At 56.1% G+C, this 11,106-nt stretch overlaps 1 protein-coding gene across 2 annotated transcripts in view; it reads right to left on the reverse strand.

Annotated features, from left to right (window-relative positions):
* The window catches only part of FBLIM1 (filamin binding LIM protein 1), a 25,911-nt gene extending 19,101 nt beyond the window's left edge, over window positions 1-6,810 (reverse strand). For both annotated transcript variants that reach the window (XM_005281769.4, XM_065575322.1), the window contains exon 1: window positions 6,671-6,810. The gene's annotated coding sequence lies outside the window, so the exon portion shown is untranslated. The remainder of the gene's footprint in view (window positions 1-6,670) is intronic.
* Between the last annotated feature and the right edge of the window lie 4,296 nt (window positions 6,811-11,106).

Below are 11,106 nucleotides of genomic sequence, written 5' to 3' on the forward strand. Positions count from 1 at the left end.
ACATGCGGTAAAATTCATCAGCACTTTGTTCTGATGCTGTTTAGCCTTTAGCTGCAGGGGGACGGATGGCAGGGAGGGAGGGTGGTTCGGACTCACGGGATTCTCTTTGATCAGACATCTCTGCTAGTCTGTAGCAAGTCCCACCGTGGGATCAAGAATTAATAAAAAGATGGGGAAAGGTCTGTCTGGCCTTTCCCAAGCAGCGTCATAGAGAGGACAGGTTGATGTGTTCCCCTTCAGCCCAAAGCGTGTTACAGTTACTGAATTAGATAGCCATTTGATAGGATAAGTGAGGGGCCGAAGAGACAGTGTCCAGACCCTTGCTAGCACTGGATTCCAGTTCAGGGCCTGAGGCCCAGTCAAGGCTAGGGGTCAAGTTCATGTTCAATGGCACAGACCTTCTCAGCAGCTGATGCAACTCAGCCTAAAATGGCTGAATGGCTGAAATCCTTCCCAGACGCATTGCAGTCACAGAAGTAGAAAAGGGGTCTCTGGATCCAACCTGGACACCAGATGAGAAGAGTGGATTTGCCTCCAAACACACACATTGAAATTTCAATGGGATATGGATGCAAGGTTCCAGGTTTGGTTCATCGCTAATTTTAGAGGCCTGAATTTTCAGGGGTCCCTTCGAGTTTGGTCGCCCAACTTCAGACGCTCCTGACCCAATTTCCAGAGCGCGTGAGGACCAACAGCCGAGTCATTGGGAGCTGCGGATGGTGAACACCTCTGAAAGTCAGGACCTAGGTGTCTCACGCTGGGCACCCCAGATCTGAGGCCCCTTTATACTGCTTGACTGCAGTAAAGGGGCCTCCAACTGGACGTAAGTTATGCTCCTACTTAAAGGCTGCTTGCAAAGGGGGTGCTGTGGAATGATTACCAGCCTCCCCGAATTTAGTAAATGATCCAGAGATGACAAAGGCTTTTTCAGATTTGTTTGAAGATATCCACAACGCACGTGTGCGCGCACACACACACATCATGTGTGTTTTTATACACAACATAATCCAGGAATTTTAATGCCCCTGTTTAAAAGCAAGGAAGCCAACGTGCCCACTGCACTCCTGCCCCTTTGAAGCCAACACATCATCTCTTCTATTCCCTGCAATCGGAACGGGTGGGAAGGGAATTCAGGCCAGTTTGTTTTTATTCACATGCCACAGGAATTTCTCTCGGGGGAAATGATTAAATTGAGTTTCTTAAGAAGGATACACACACATTTCCTTCAACGCTAGGGAAGAGATTCTCTGCTTGGCAGATGTTGACAGCTGTGCAGACGCATGGATGCTGCCAGGGACTTTGATCCTAGCACAGCAAGCCAAGCTTTTCTTCAGGGTCAGCTGGAGCTCTGTCAAATGGGTGAGCGCTACACTCAGAGTACATCTACGCTGCATCGTGAGCCTGGGCGCTGACTCAGGTTTGAGGCCAGACCCTGGGGAGATGATGTTTCACCTCGTGACCGTTCTGCTGTCTCCCATCTGACTAGCCCGCACACAGGACTGGGAGACAGGAACTCTGAGTTCTAATCCCAACTGTGTCGCTGCAGCTTTGGGTCAACCACTTTGCCAACATTTTCTAGGGTAGCCACTGATTCCTGGTGTCCAACAGGAGACACCTGGGGGCGGGTTTTTCAGAGGCACGCAGCTGGAGTGCTGGGTGCTCACCAGCCCTAAGGAGCCTCAAGTCAGGCACCCCCCCAGTGAAGCACCGAGAGTCACTGGATCTGTTTAAAGCTGGGGCCTTCACCTTCGTGTGGGCCCCACCCTGGCTGCCCACAGCACCGCTGAAAGCAACGAGAACTGATGGTAGGGTTAGCTGGAAAATAAACAACAACCACCCAGCTTACAAAATGTGCTGAGGTTTCCAAACTTGTTTTTGTTTTGCTTGGGAACGAAAATGAGAACTTCCAAGTTTTGGGTCACAAAAACAAGAGCGAGACACCCCAGAATAGCCAACAGCCCCATGTTTAGGGCCCTCATCTGGGATATAGCAAACCCAGGTGCAAGCCCCTGCTCTGCCTCCCCCCGGGGTCTCACCGAGTGCATCCAACATGCATGGTGTGCTGCTTAATACGCCCATCACCCCCCGCGGGAGGGATCCCCCCCATTTACTAAGAGGAGGGCTGAGACACAGAGGGTCTGTCTACTCTACACAGCAACTAGACACCCATGGCTGGCCCGTGCTGGCCAACTCGGGCTCGCAGGACTGTTCCATTGCTGTGTAAACATCTGGGCTCAGCCTGGAGCAGGGTCCTAGGGTCCTTTTTGGCTGGGCCGGCCCCCCAGGAATCACCTTCCCCTCAGCTGCAGGAGAGCGAGCCAGCCTCGCGAGATGGGGAACTAGCATGGGACGCAGGGCCCACACCGCTCCCGCTCCATAGCACCATCTGGCTGTGTGGACAGAGCTTCAAACCAATCTCTAGCTATTGGAGACCAGGATGAGACTAAGTGAGGGGCGGATTATCCCACCTCGGCTGCTGGCCACTGTTGGAAGCAGCACCCTGGGCTAGATGGACCTTGGTTCTGATCCAGTCTGACAACAACCATGTTCCTGTAACCGCACCCAGGCTTCCAGCTCAAGAAAAGAGGCACAGGCCCACATCTCCCCTCTTCCTGGCCGCTGGGTTTCATTTAGGCTCTTACCAGACCTGACCAACCTCGGGCTCCACTGTCGGAGGTCTCAGGCCGGCTGCTTGGGAGAGACAAGCAGTGAACCCCCGGAAATTCCTTCTATCTTTTGTAAATTTTCAGTTTTGGGGGGAGAATTTCAGGTTATTTCATGTTACCCATGAAATACGTGGTTTTCTTTCTTTTTAGTACATTTATGTTAAAAAAAATACCTCAAATGAGAGAATAGAAATCCCGACACCCTGCCCTGCTCTCCTCTCTCTGCCCCACATCCAGCCCTGCTCCCTGGCCCCAGGGTTCCCCAGGAGGGAGTTGTCATTGCAGCCTGGAGGGGGCAGGAGTGCATGGACTGGGCACCCCTGTCCCAGTGGTGGTGGCACAGGCTCCCCCGGCCCTTATCCAGCTCACTACAGGCCAGGCTGCAGGGGGCTCATTTCCAACCGCCAGCCCTTGGATGCCGATGCCACTAGCAGGGACCAGCCGATACACAGCCAGCTCCATGCACCTTTGTCCCCCCCGACAAGAACAGCCTGGAAAGGGTGCCCCGGCGTTGTGACCCCAGGCACTAGGTCACAACGGCACTCACTCAAATTGGGCCACATCTGAGTGAGTGGCGTTGCAACCGGGCTCGTGAGGCCGCACTGCTCGTCGGCAGGAGCGGAGGTGCACGGAGCCGGCTGCGGAGGGACGATGGAAATTGTGGCAACTCTAAAAAGGGATTTTTTCATGGTATTCAGGGATCTAACTAGGAGCTGCAACTAAGCCTGGCCACTGGCACTCCCAAGGCCGAGCGCTCCCGGCTCTCAGGCAAGGTCAGCTGGTTACAGAATTCCTAACTGCCCTCCACCCACCGAGCAAACCTAGCTGTTTAACCCTTGCTGGCCAGGGTAAGATCCTGTGGTAGAGGCAGGGGTTTCTTCCCCAGGGCTACCCGGGGGAGCGGAGGGGGGAAAGGCTGTCAGGCCGCAAGCTTTCCTGTCCGAGCCCCTAAAAGCCACTATGCTCCGTCACAGGGTAAGCCCAGAAACCACAGCGGGGGTATCAGATGCAGGAAGCGCTGGTGGTGCCGCTGGTCCTTCTGGTGGTCTAGCAGGTTCCTGCTTGACATAACCCTTTTGGTGCGTCCACACCTAGTGTGCTTTGCAACCATGGCTGAACCAGTGCATTCTGGGAGTCCTGAAGCACCTATCCCATAGGGCCTAGCCCTAGGGTGGCCACTCACGCATTCCCACATTCCGGTGCCTGCCTGCCCCAACCACCATTTGCAGCATCTTTATGTCATAACAACAGCTCTGCACACCAATCCGTTCTAGCACCGAGGACACGGGCTGGAGCGCTGGATTGTACAGCTCTTTTTAACCTTGTTTGGCTCCTCCCTTACCGACTGGCCAAGCCATGCTGGAAACCACTTCATCTGGAACCATGTTTATACGGGGCCCAGCCCAGCCCCCAGGGGCCAAAACTGCATCTGGCATTTATTCTCAAAGGAAACCGAGAGAGGAATGGAACAAAACACTCGGGCCTCCGCAGACTTTTCTGCTTTGCCTTTCAGGAATAAACAAGGCACAAGAAAAGTGGAGTCTCCTGCCACTGATGATTTTGCCTGACTGTGGTCGGCTGCTCCAATAATACTGGAATAGCCCCTGCAGCTAGAGCAGAGAGAGGCCTGTACTCCTCCCCACTGGTACCGGGGATAAATACTTGTGCTCAGCCTCAGAGGGGAGTCAGTCAATACAACTCGACATCCTAGGCCGTGGCAGGGCCCGTGTGCTTGTGATCCCTAGCGTTAAAAACCAACCGTTGCCCCCTTCCACCCACAGTCCGTCTGCCCATGTTCTCATACTGGCACCCATCACCATTGCATCAGGGCGCCTAAGTGTCTGTGTATGGCTGGAAACAGACCTCCCCGCCCCCAGAATCCTTATCCTGAATCCCTCCCCTCCAACCCCCATGCAACGTGCCCTGCTGCTGGAATACCAGCACTTCACAGGGGACAAACCACGTGCAAAGGAGAGGTGGGGAGGCCCTCCCACAATTGATCACACAACCCCCCAATAACTTGGGAAGGATGGCCCAGCGGCTTGGGCGATAGCCTGGGACTTGAGAGACCCGTGTTCAATTCCTCGCTCTGCTACAGACTGCCTGGGTGACCTTGGGCAAGCCAGTGGGAGTTAAGCATCTAAGTCCCTTGGTGGATCTGTGCCTCAGTTTCCCCTCTGTACAACAGGGATAACCGTCCAGCCTGGCCTTGCAGGGATGTGTGAGGCTAAATTCCCTAGCGAGGGGGAGGTGCTCAGATACCAAGGCGATGGTACCAGATATGTATCTTATCTAGAGATTAGTTACACAGTGGTTGTGTGTTAAAGCCTCCAGTGACTAAGCACCTGATTAAGGTGGGGAAAGAAGGGTGAGGCTCTTACCTACCCGAGAGTCAGTGAAAGCAAACTAAGGTTACTGAAGACTATCTCATGGCCAGCCTCCACCCAACTACTTAAACCCTAGCCTTGGTGGCCATCAGATTTCTCCCTAACAAGCCAAGTTGCCCCTTGGCTACTGAAGGGCTAGGCTGGCTGGGCACCGAGGGACTAATATGAACCATTGCTGGTTACATTCCTCATTGCAGAGCTCACGGCTTCCTCATGTCCACACAGCAACGCCCCCTCCTTCCTGGGGGAGTCAGATACCAGCCAGGCAGGCGATCAGAAGGTTATCAGCCCCCTTAAAGGATGGAGGGAGGGAGCCTGCAGAACGCAGCCTATTAGCTCACTGCAAGTGCTGTTTGGATGGGGTCTAATGCAATGGTTGGACGTGTTATAGGTCTCCAACCCAACAGGGACTCCCGATCAACAACAGAGGGGTGTCTTAGGAGGCTGCGCTGGCTCTGCTGGGGTCCTCCTAGCCTTGGAAGGAAGCCTGTCTCCTGTCGTGCCCCAGGAGCAGTTATTAACAGCACAGCGGGCGCGTTCAGCCTGCCCAGGAATCAGATCCTGGCATTGACAGCCATGCTCAGATGCACGGGAGGCCGGGGAGCGAACGCCTGCCTCCGGCGCACGCTTCACGACGTTCGCAGCAGCATGTCTAGAGCGTAGAGCAGGGGACTGGGAGTCGGGACTCCCCGGTTCTATGCCCGCCTCTGACGCTAACTCACCATGTCCCCTTGGGAAAGGGATTAGACAGCTCTTCCTGATGGTTTCCCCAGCTGCCAAATGGGGCTAGATCAGGGTTTCCCAAACTGGGGTTGGGACTCCTCTGGGGGCTGGGAGATTATTACATGGCAGGTCGCGAGCTGTCAACCTCCACCCCAAACCCCGCTTTGCCTCCAGCATTTATAATGGTGTTAAATACATAAGAAATGTTTTAATTGATAAGGGGGGGTCGCACTCAGAGGCCTGCTGTGCGAAAGGGGTCACCAGGACAAAAGTTTGCGAATCACTGAGCTCGGGCCTCCCTTCCAGGCCGCTGCGAGGCGAGGCTCATTTGCAAAGCACGTTGAGGCCTTTGGGCGAGAGGCTGGTACGGGGCTCTTGGTGAGGAAACGGCGAGTAAAGCTGAGATCTCCCCCACAGCCCGAGCTGTGCGGGGGGGGACACATCTGAGCCCCCCCAGACACAGCATCTAGCTAATCTAAGAGCACATGTAAAGCCGCTGCCCCATATGCACTGCCTAGGCACTGTATGGGGATTAGAGTGACCCCAAAATATCGCGTCCCGCTGGGTGAGAACAGAGACAGGGCCCCCCCTGTGCCACACAGCCACCCCCAGTCCCGGGGCGCTGGGACAGGAGCCTGTCCAGTCACTCCAGCAAGAACCCCTGGCTGGGGCAATGAGCAGATCTGAAAAACAAAGGGTTAGACAAACGGGTCCTACAATAAACACAGCCCCGGGGCGAGGGGGGGGTCCTACCCAGCCCCCCCAACTCCCGGCCCCTTTCCTAGAGCCTAGACGGGAGCGCTGGGCCCCCCGGGCTGCCCCGCTCCGATCAGCCCCACCCCGTGGCCTCTCCATCTGCCCCCGCCCCAGCCCGGTTCCCATTGTCCCCCTCACCTGGCCCACCGGCGGGCGGCTGCCCGGGGTCCCTGCTGGCTGCGCGGCGGCGTGCGCCGGTCCCGGTCCCAGCCCCTGCGCGGCGCACGGCTGCCCGCGGCCCCTGGCGCTCCTGCCCGGCCGCGCCTCCCGCGGGGGGCCGGGGAGCCAAGGCAGAGCCGCCCCACTGACATCATCGCCCCGTCCTCCCCCCCGCAGCCTGCCTCGCCCGCCGCCCGCAGCCGCCGCTTTACCATAAAAGGGGAATTGCGAGGCCCCCGCAGGAAACCAGCCGGCCCGTCCGTCACCTGCCCACCCGCGGCGCGTCCCCCCGCGCCCCACGGCCCCCCACCGCCACCCCGCGGGCTCCTTCCCCCCGCCGCTCCTCAGACTCCCTCGCCACCTGGTTCCTTTGTTTCGCTCTTTGGATCCGTTTCATTTTAAATCCCTGAGGTTTGGGGGCTTCGAGGCTGGGCTGGACAGGGACTGGCAAAGAAAAGGCTCCAGGCCAGCACCAAGGGCTATTCATTGGGGCAGAGCTGGGGGGAAGGGAGAGGGGCACAAATCCCCCCCCACCCACCCCGGAGATCTAAGGACAGATCTACATGAGAAAGTTGCACAAAGGTGTGATTTTAAACCACCTCAGTTAAGTTAGTGCCAAAGGCTCCCTGGACAGGTATGTCAGTTTGTCTTCTAAGTCAATTCCTGATTGATTTGACAGGTCTACAGTACGAAATTCTGTCCAGCTAAGTGACAGACATACAGTCCCTGCAGTTATTACGCCACTTGTGCACGTCCACACTGCGCTGCTCGTGTCTGCAGTGCACGTCCTCGCTAGGAGCATTGGTATTGATGCAGAGAGCGGTGCACTGGGTAACTCATCACCACTGTAGCACAGGGTGTTTTGAGAAGGTTTTACAATGCCTCATGGGGCCGAAACAAGTCACGCGGGGTGACTGGGAACATGGGCTCAACTTCCCATAATGCAGTGTTCTCCATCCCATAATTTCATCTGCATCCCATAATGTTTCGCACCGCTGTTCAAAATCACCCATACAAACTCATGTGTCCCTTCTTGCTGTCCGCCGTCTGCGACAACCATGGAGCCCACACAACTCTGCACCGTTGTGCTGAGCGTTGCGAGCCCAGGGTGCCTGATCCTGCAGTATTTGCAGAGCTGCAAGGGGAGTTGCAGGAATAGGATGATTTCTTGGAGGCTAGATTGCTGTGGGACATAGAAAGAAACAATTCACGGTTGTTGGCGGCGTTCACGGAGCAGCTTCCGTTGGTGGAGTGCTGGTTCCGGGCCCGAGAAACAAGCACTGACTGGTGGGATCACATTGTCGTACAGAATGACGAGCGGTGGCTGCAGAACTTGCGGATGGGTAAGGTCTCGTTCCTGGATCTGCGTGCAGAGCGCGCCCCAGCCTTCCAGTGCAGCCATACCAAAATGAGAGCTGCACTGACAGTAGAGAAACAAGTGGCAATCGCACCGTGGAAACTTGCAATGCCAGATTACCGGCTGGAGTCAGGAAATCCACCGCAGGGGCTGTTGTGGTGCAAGTGCGCAGGGCCATGAATTGCCTCCTGGTGCGCAGGACTGTGACATGGGCCATGGTTGGTTTTGCAGCAATGAGGTTCCCAAACTGCAGTGGGGCGAGAGCTGGCATGCATATCCCTATTTTAGCACCAGACCACAGAGTGCATCAACCGAAAGGGCTGCTGCATCACCAGGGAGGCTTTACTAACACCAATGGGGGCTGGTCAGGGAAGGTGAGTGATGTGCCTGCTTTCAGAATACCAGACTGTTCAGAAAGCTGCAAGCAGGGACTTTCTTTCCCAACTGGAGGATTACCATTGGCAAGGTTGAAATGCCAACAGCGATCCTGGGAAACCCAGCCTACCCCTTGCTCCCACAGCTCATACCAGCCACCTCAACAGCACCAAGGAGAGGTGCAACTACGGGCGGAGCGGGTGCAGAATGACAGTTGAATGTGCCTTTGGTTGGCTGAAGGGTTGCTGGTGCTGTCTACTCACGAGATTGACATCAGTGGGGAAAAAAGTCCAATGGTTATAGCTGCCGGCTGCGTCCTGCATAATAGCTGTGAAGCAAAGGGGGGGAAGTTTCCACCGGGGTGGAAGGTGGAGGTGAAGTGGCTGTCTGCTGATTTTGACCAGCCGGGCACAAGAAGAGGTCAGTGCAGAGCTAATCGGCGCAGGGAGGCAGAGTAGTGTGTGTTGCTGTTGTGTGCTCTGCCTGGCCTTGCTCTTTTGCAGCCCTGTATGAACCCTTGGGTGAGTGCTGTGTGTGCAGTAATATAACATTGCCAATGCCCCTATTAATGCTGTCTGTGAATGATGAACTAATAAAGATGAATTATGTTTCCAAAACCACATTTTTATTGCGTAACAATGTGGATAGAACAACATTTATAGCTTAATAAATTAAGGGAAAAAGAACGGTCATTTCTATTTCAGATGCACTTATGCTGAACTGTGAAAGACACGGTTGGCGTATGTGCGGCTGTGACTGTCTGTACTCTCCCCCTGGGCGGAGTGGTAGGAGTAGTGCAGCAGCCCTGGACGCCCCATGGAATGTGGGGGTGTGATATAGGGAAGTCCCGATATGCAGTTCTCTAGGGGCTGCAGCATGGGCGGTGGGCATCGTAGGCAGGGAGAGGCTGTGCCTCCCCGAACAGCCTAGCCTGGCCCAGCCCATGCTCTGCCCCCAGGCCAGGCCCCCTCCTGCAGTTCCCAGCGCTCTGCCCTGGCTGGCCCAGGCTGGCTGGCCTGCCTCCCACAGGGACTTGGCAGCTGGTGCTGGGGCCGCGCTACCCGGCGCACCGGGGCTGGAGATGGCCCAGCTGCCCAGCACTCCAGGGCTGGCCCCCGTGGCCACGCAGCCTGGGGCATCCGGGTTGGGGCCAGGGGCTGCAGTGGGGGTGCTCTGGGCTCCTGTGGGGGAGAGGGCAGATGGGGAGGGTTGGGGCCTTGGGCACAAGGGGAGGGGTTGGGGGTAGCCTCCCCCAACCGCCGGGTCACCAGCCACCCATGGGCGGCAGAGGGAGGTGAGCACAGGACTGTTGAACTTGCAGGTCCACCAGAGTCAGCAGCATGTCTGTCTGCTGCCTGAGACGCACAAGTATTGCCTGCTGCACATCCCTCTCCTTCTCCTCTCTCCTCTCCGCTCTGCCCCTGCCCATGTCGCCTGCAAGGGTGAACTCCAAGCCCTGGGCTCCTTATTTGAAGCAGTGGAGACTTGCAGGATCTCTTGGGACATGTCAGCTCTAGTCCTCTTCCTTCTTCTCCGTAGCTGGCTCAGCCATTCTGCTGGGGTGGCCATGAGGGGGGTCTCCATCCGCATTTCCAGCTGCTGAAGATACACTACACAGAGGTACCTACCGTTGTCAGTGTATTCACGACAGAAGTCGAAACTTAAGATACTGAACTTACCCCCTTTGATCCACACAAGTTGTAAGCACTACACTCTCACGTCTCCTTGGGACTGACCCAGCGCCAGCCCTGGTGAGTACGGCAGCCGGTGAATCGGGGAAATGAGCGGGGATAGCTCATGGGCATGAGCATATGTGCACAGGGCAATTGAACGGAATACTGGCACCGTTGCTGGTGATTTTAACTAATATCCTCAGGAGTGAGATAACGGAGGCTGACCGGGATCAGCTCCTGCAGGAATCAGGGTGCCGCCCGGGTTCACATGCGGCTAGTCTGTATGCTGCATGGTTCCCACTGAAGTAATCGGTGAGCGGTGTGGGAAAGTGTCCTCCCGCGGCAGGAGAAATAAGGCCAAAATCTGCAGCTGAGGATTGCAGACTACCTGCAGGAAATAGGGTGACCAGATGTCCTGATTTTGTAGGGATAGTCCCGATTTTTGGGTCTTTTTCTTATATAGGCTCCAATTATCCCCCACCCCCTGTCCCGACTTTTCACATTTGCTCTCTGGTCACCCTAGCAGGAAAGTTTCATCGAGGTATCGACAGAGGATTCACAGGACATCCCAGTGCCTATAAACACACTGTTCCGCGGGGCCCCTCGAGGGGCTGGGAAGCAGAGCACAACTCTACCGCTCTTGGTTGTTTCATTCAAAAACCACATCCTGGCTTGCTGCACAGCTGGACCCCGGGTCACCTGTCCCCCATACTCCTCCTCGCTGTTCACGGTGGGGGCCTCTGTCTCTGTCTCTGTCTCCTCCGAAGTATCCACAGGGCTCTTGAACTGGTGATGAGGTCTGCTCTGAGAATGGCTTGCAGCTCTTTGTAAGAACAGCTCCCGAGTGCTTGTTAGCCTCCCTCACCTTCCAGTACGCCTTCCGCGGCTTCTTGGCTTTCACAGGCCACTGCGGCTGGTCCCTCTTGCAGCCCTTCTCCTCCGGGCCCCGAACAATCTGCTTGTAGCTGTCCATGTTTCTACGGCTGGGTCGGAGCTGGGTCTCCTCCCCA

The sequence above is a fragment of the Chrysemys picta genome, chromosome 21, assembly GCF_011386835.1.
Source record: "Chrysemys picta bellii isolate R12L10 chromosome 21, ASM1138683v2, whole genome shotgun sequence".
NCBI classification, from domain to species: domain Eukaryota; kingdom Metazoa; phylum Chordata; order Testudines; family Emydidae; genus Chrysemys; species Chrysemys picta.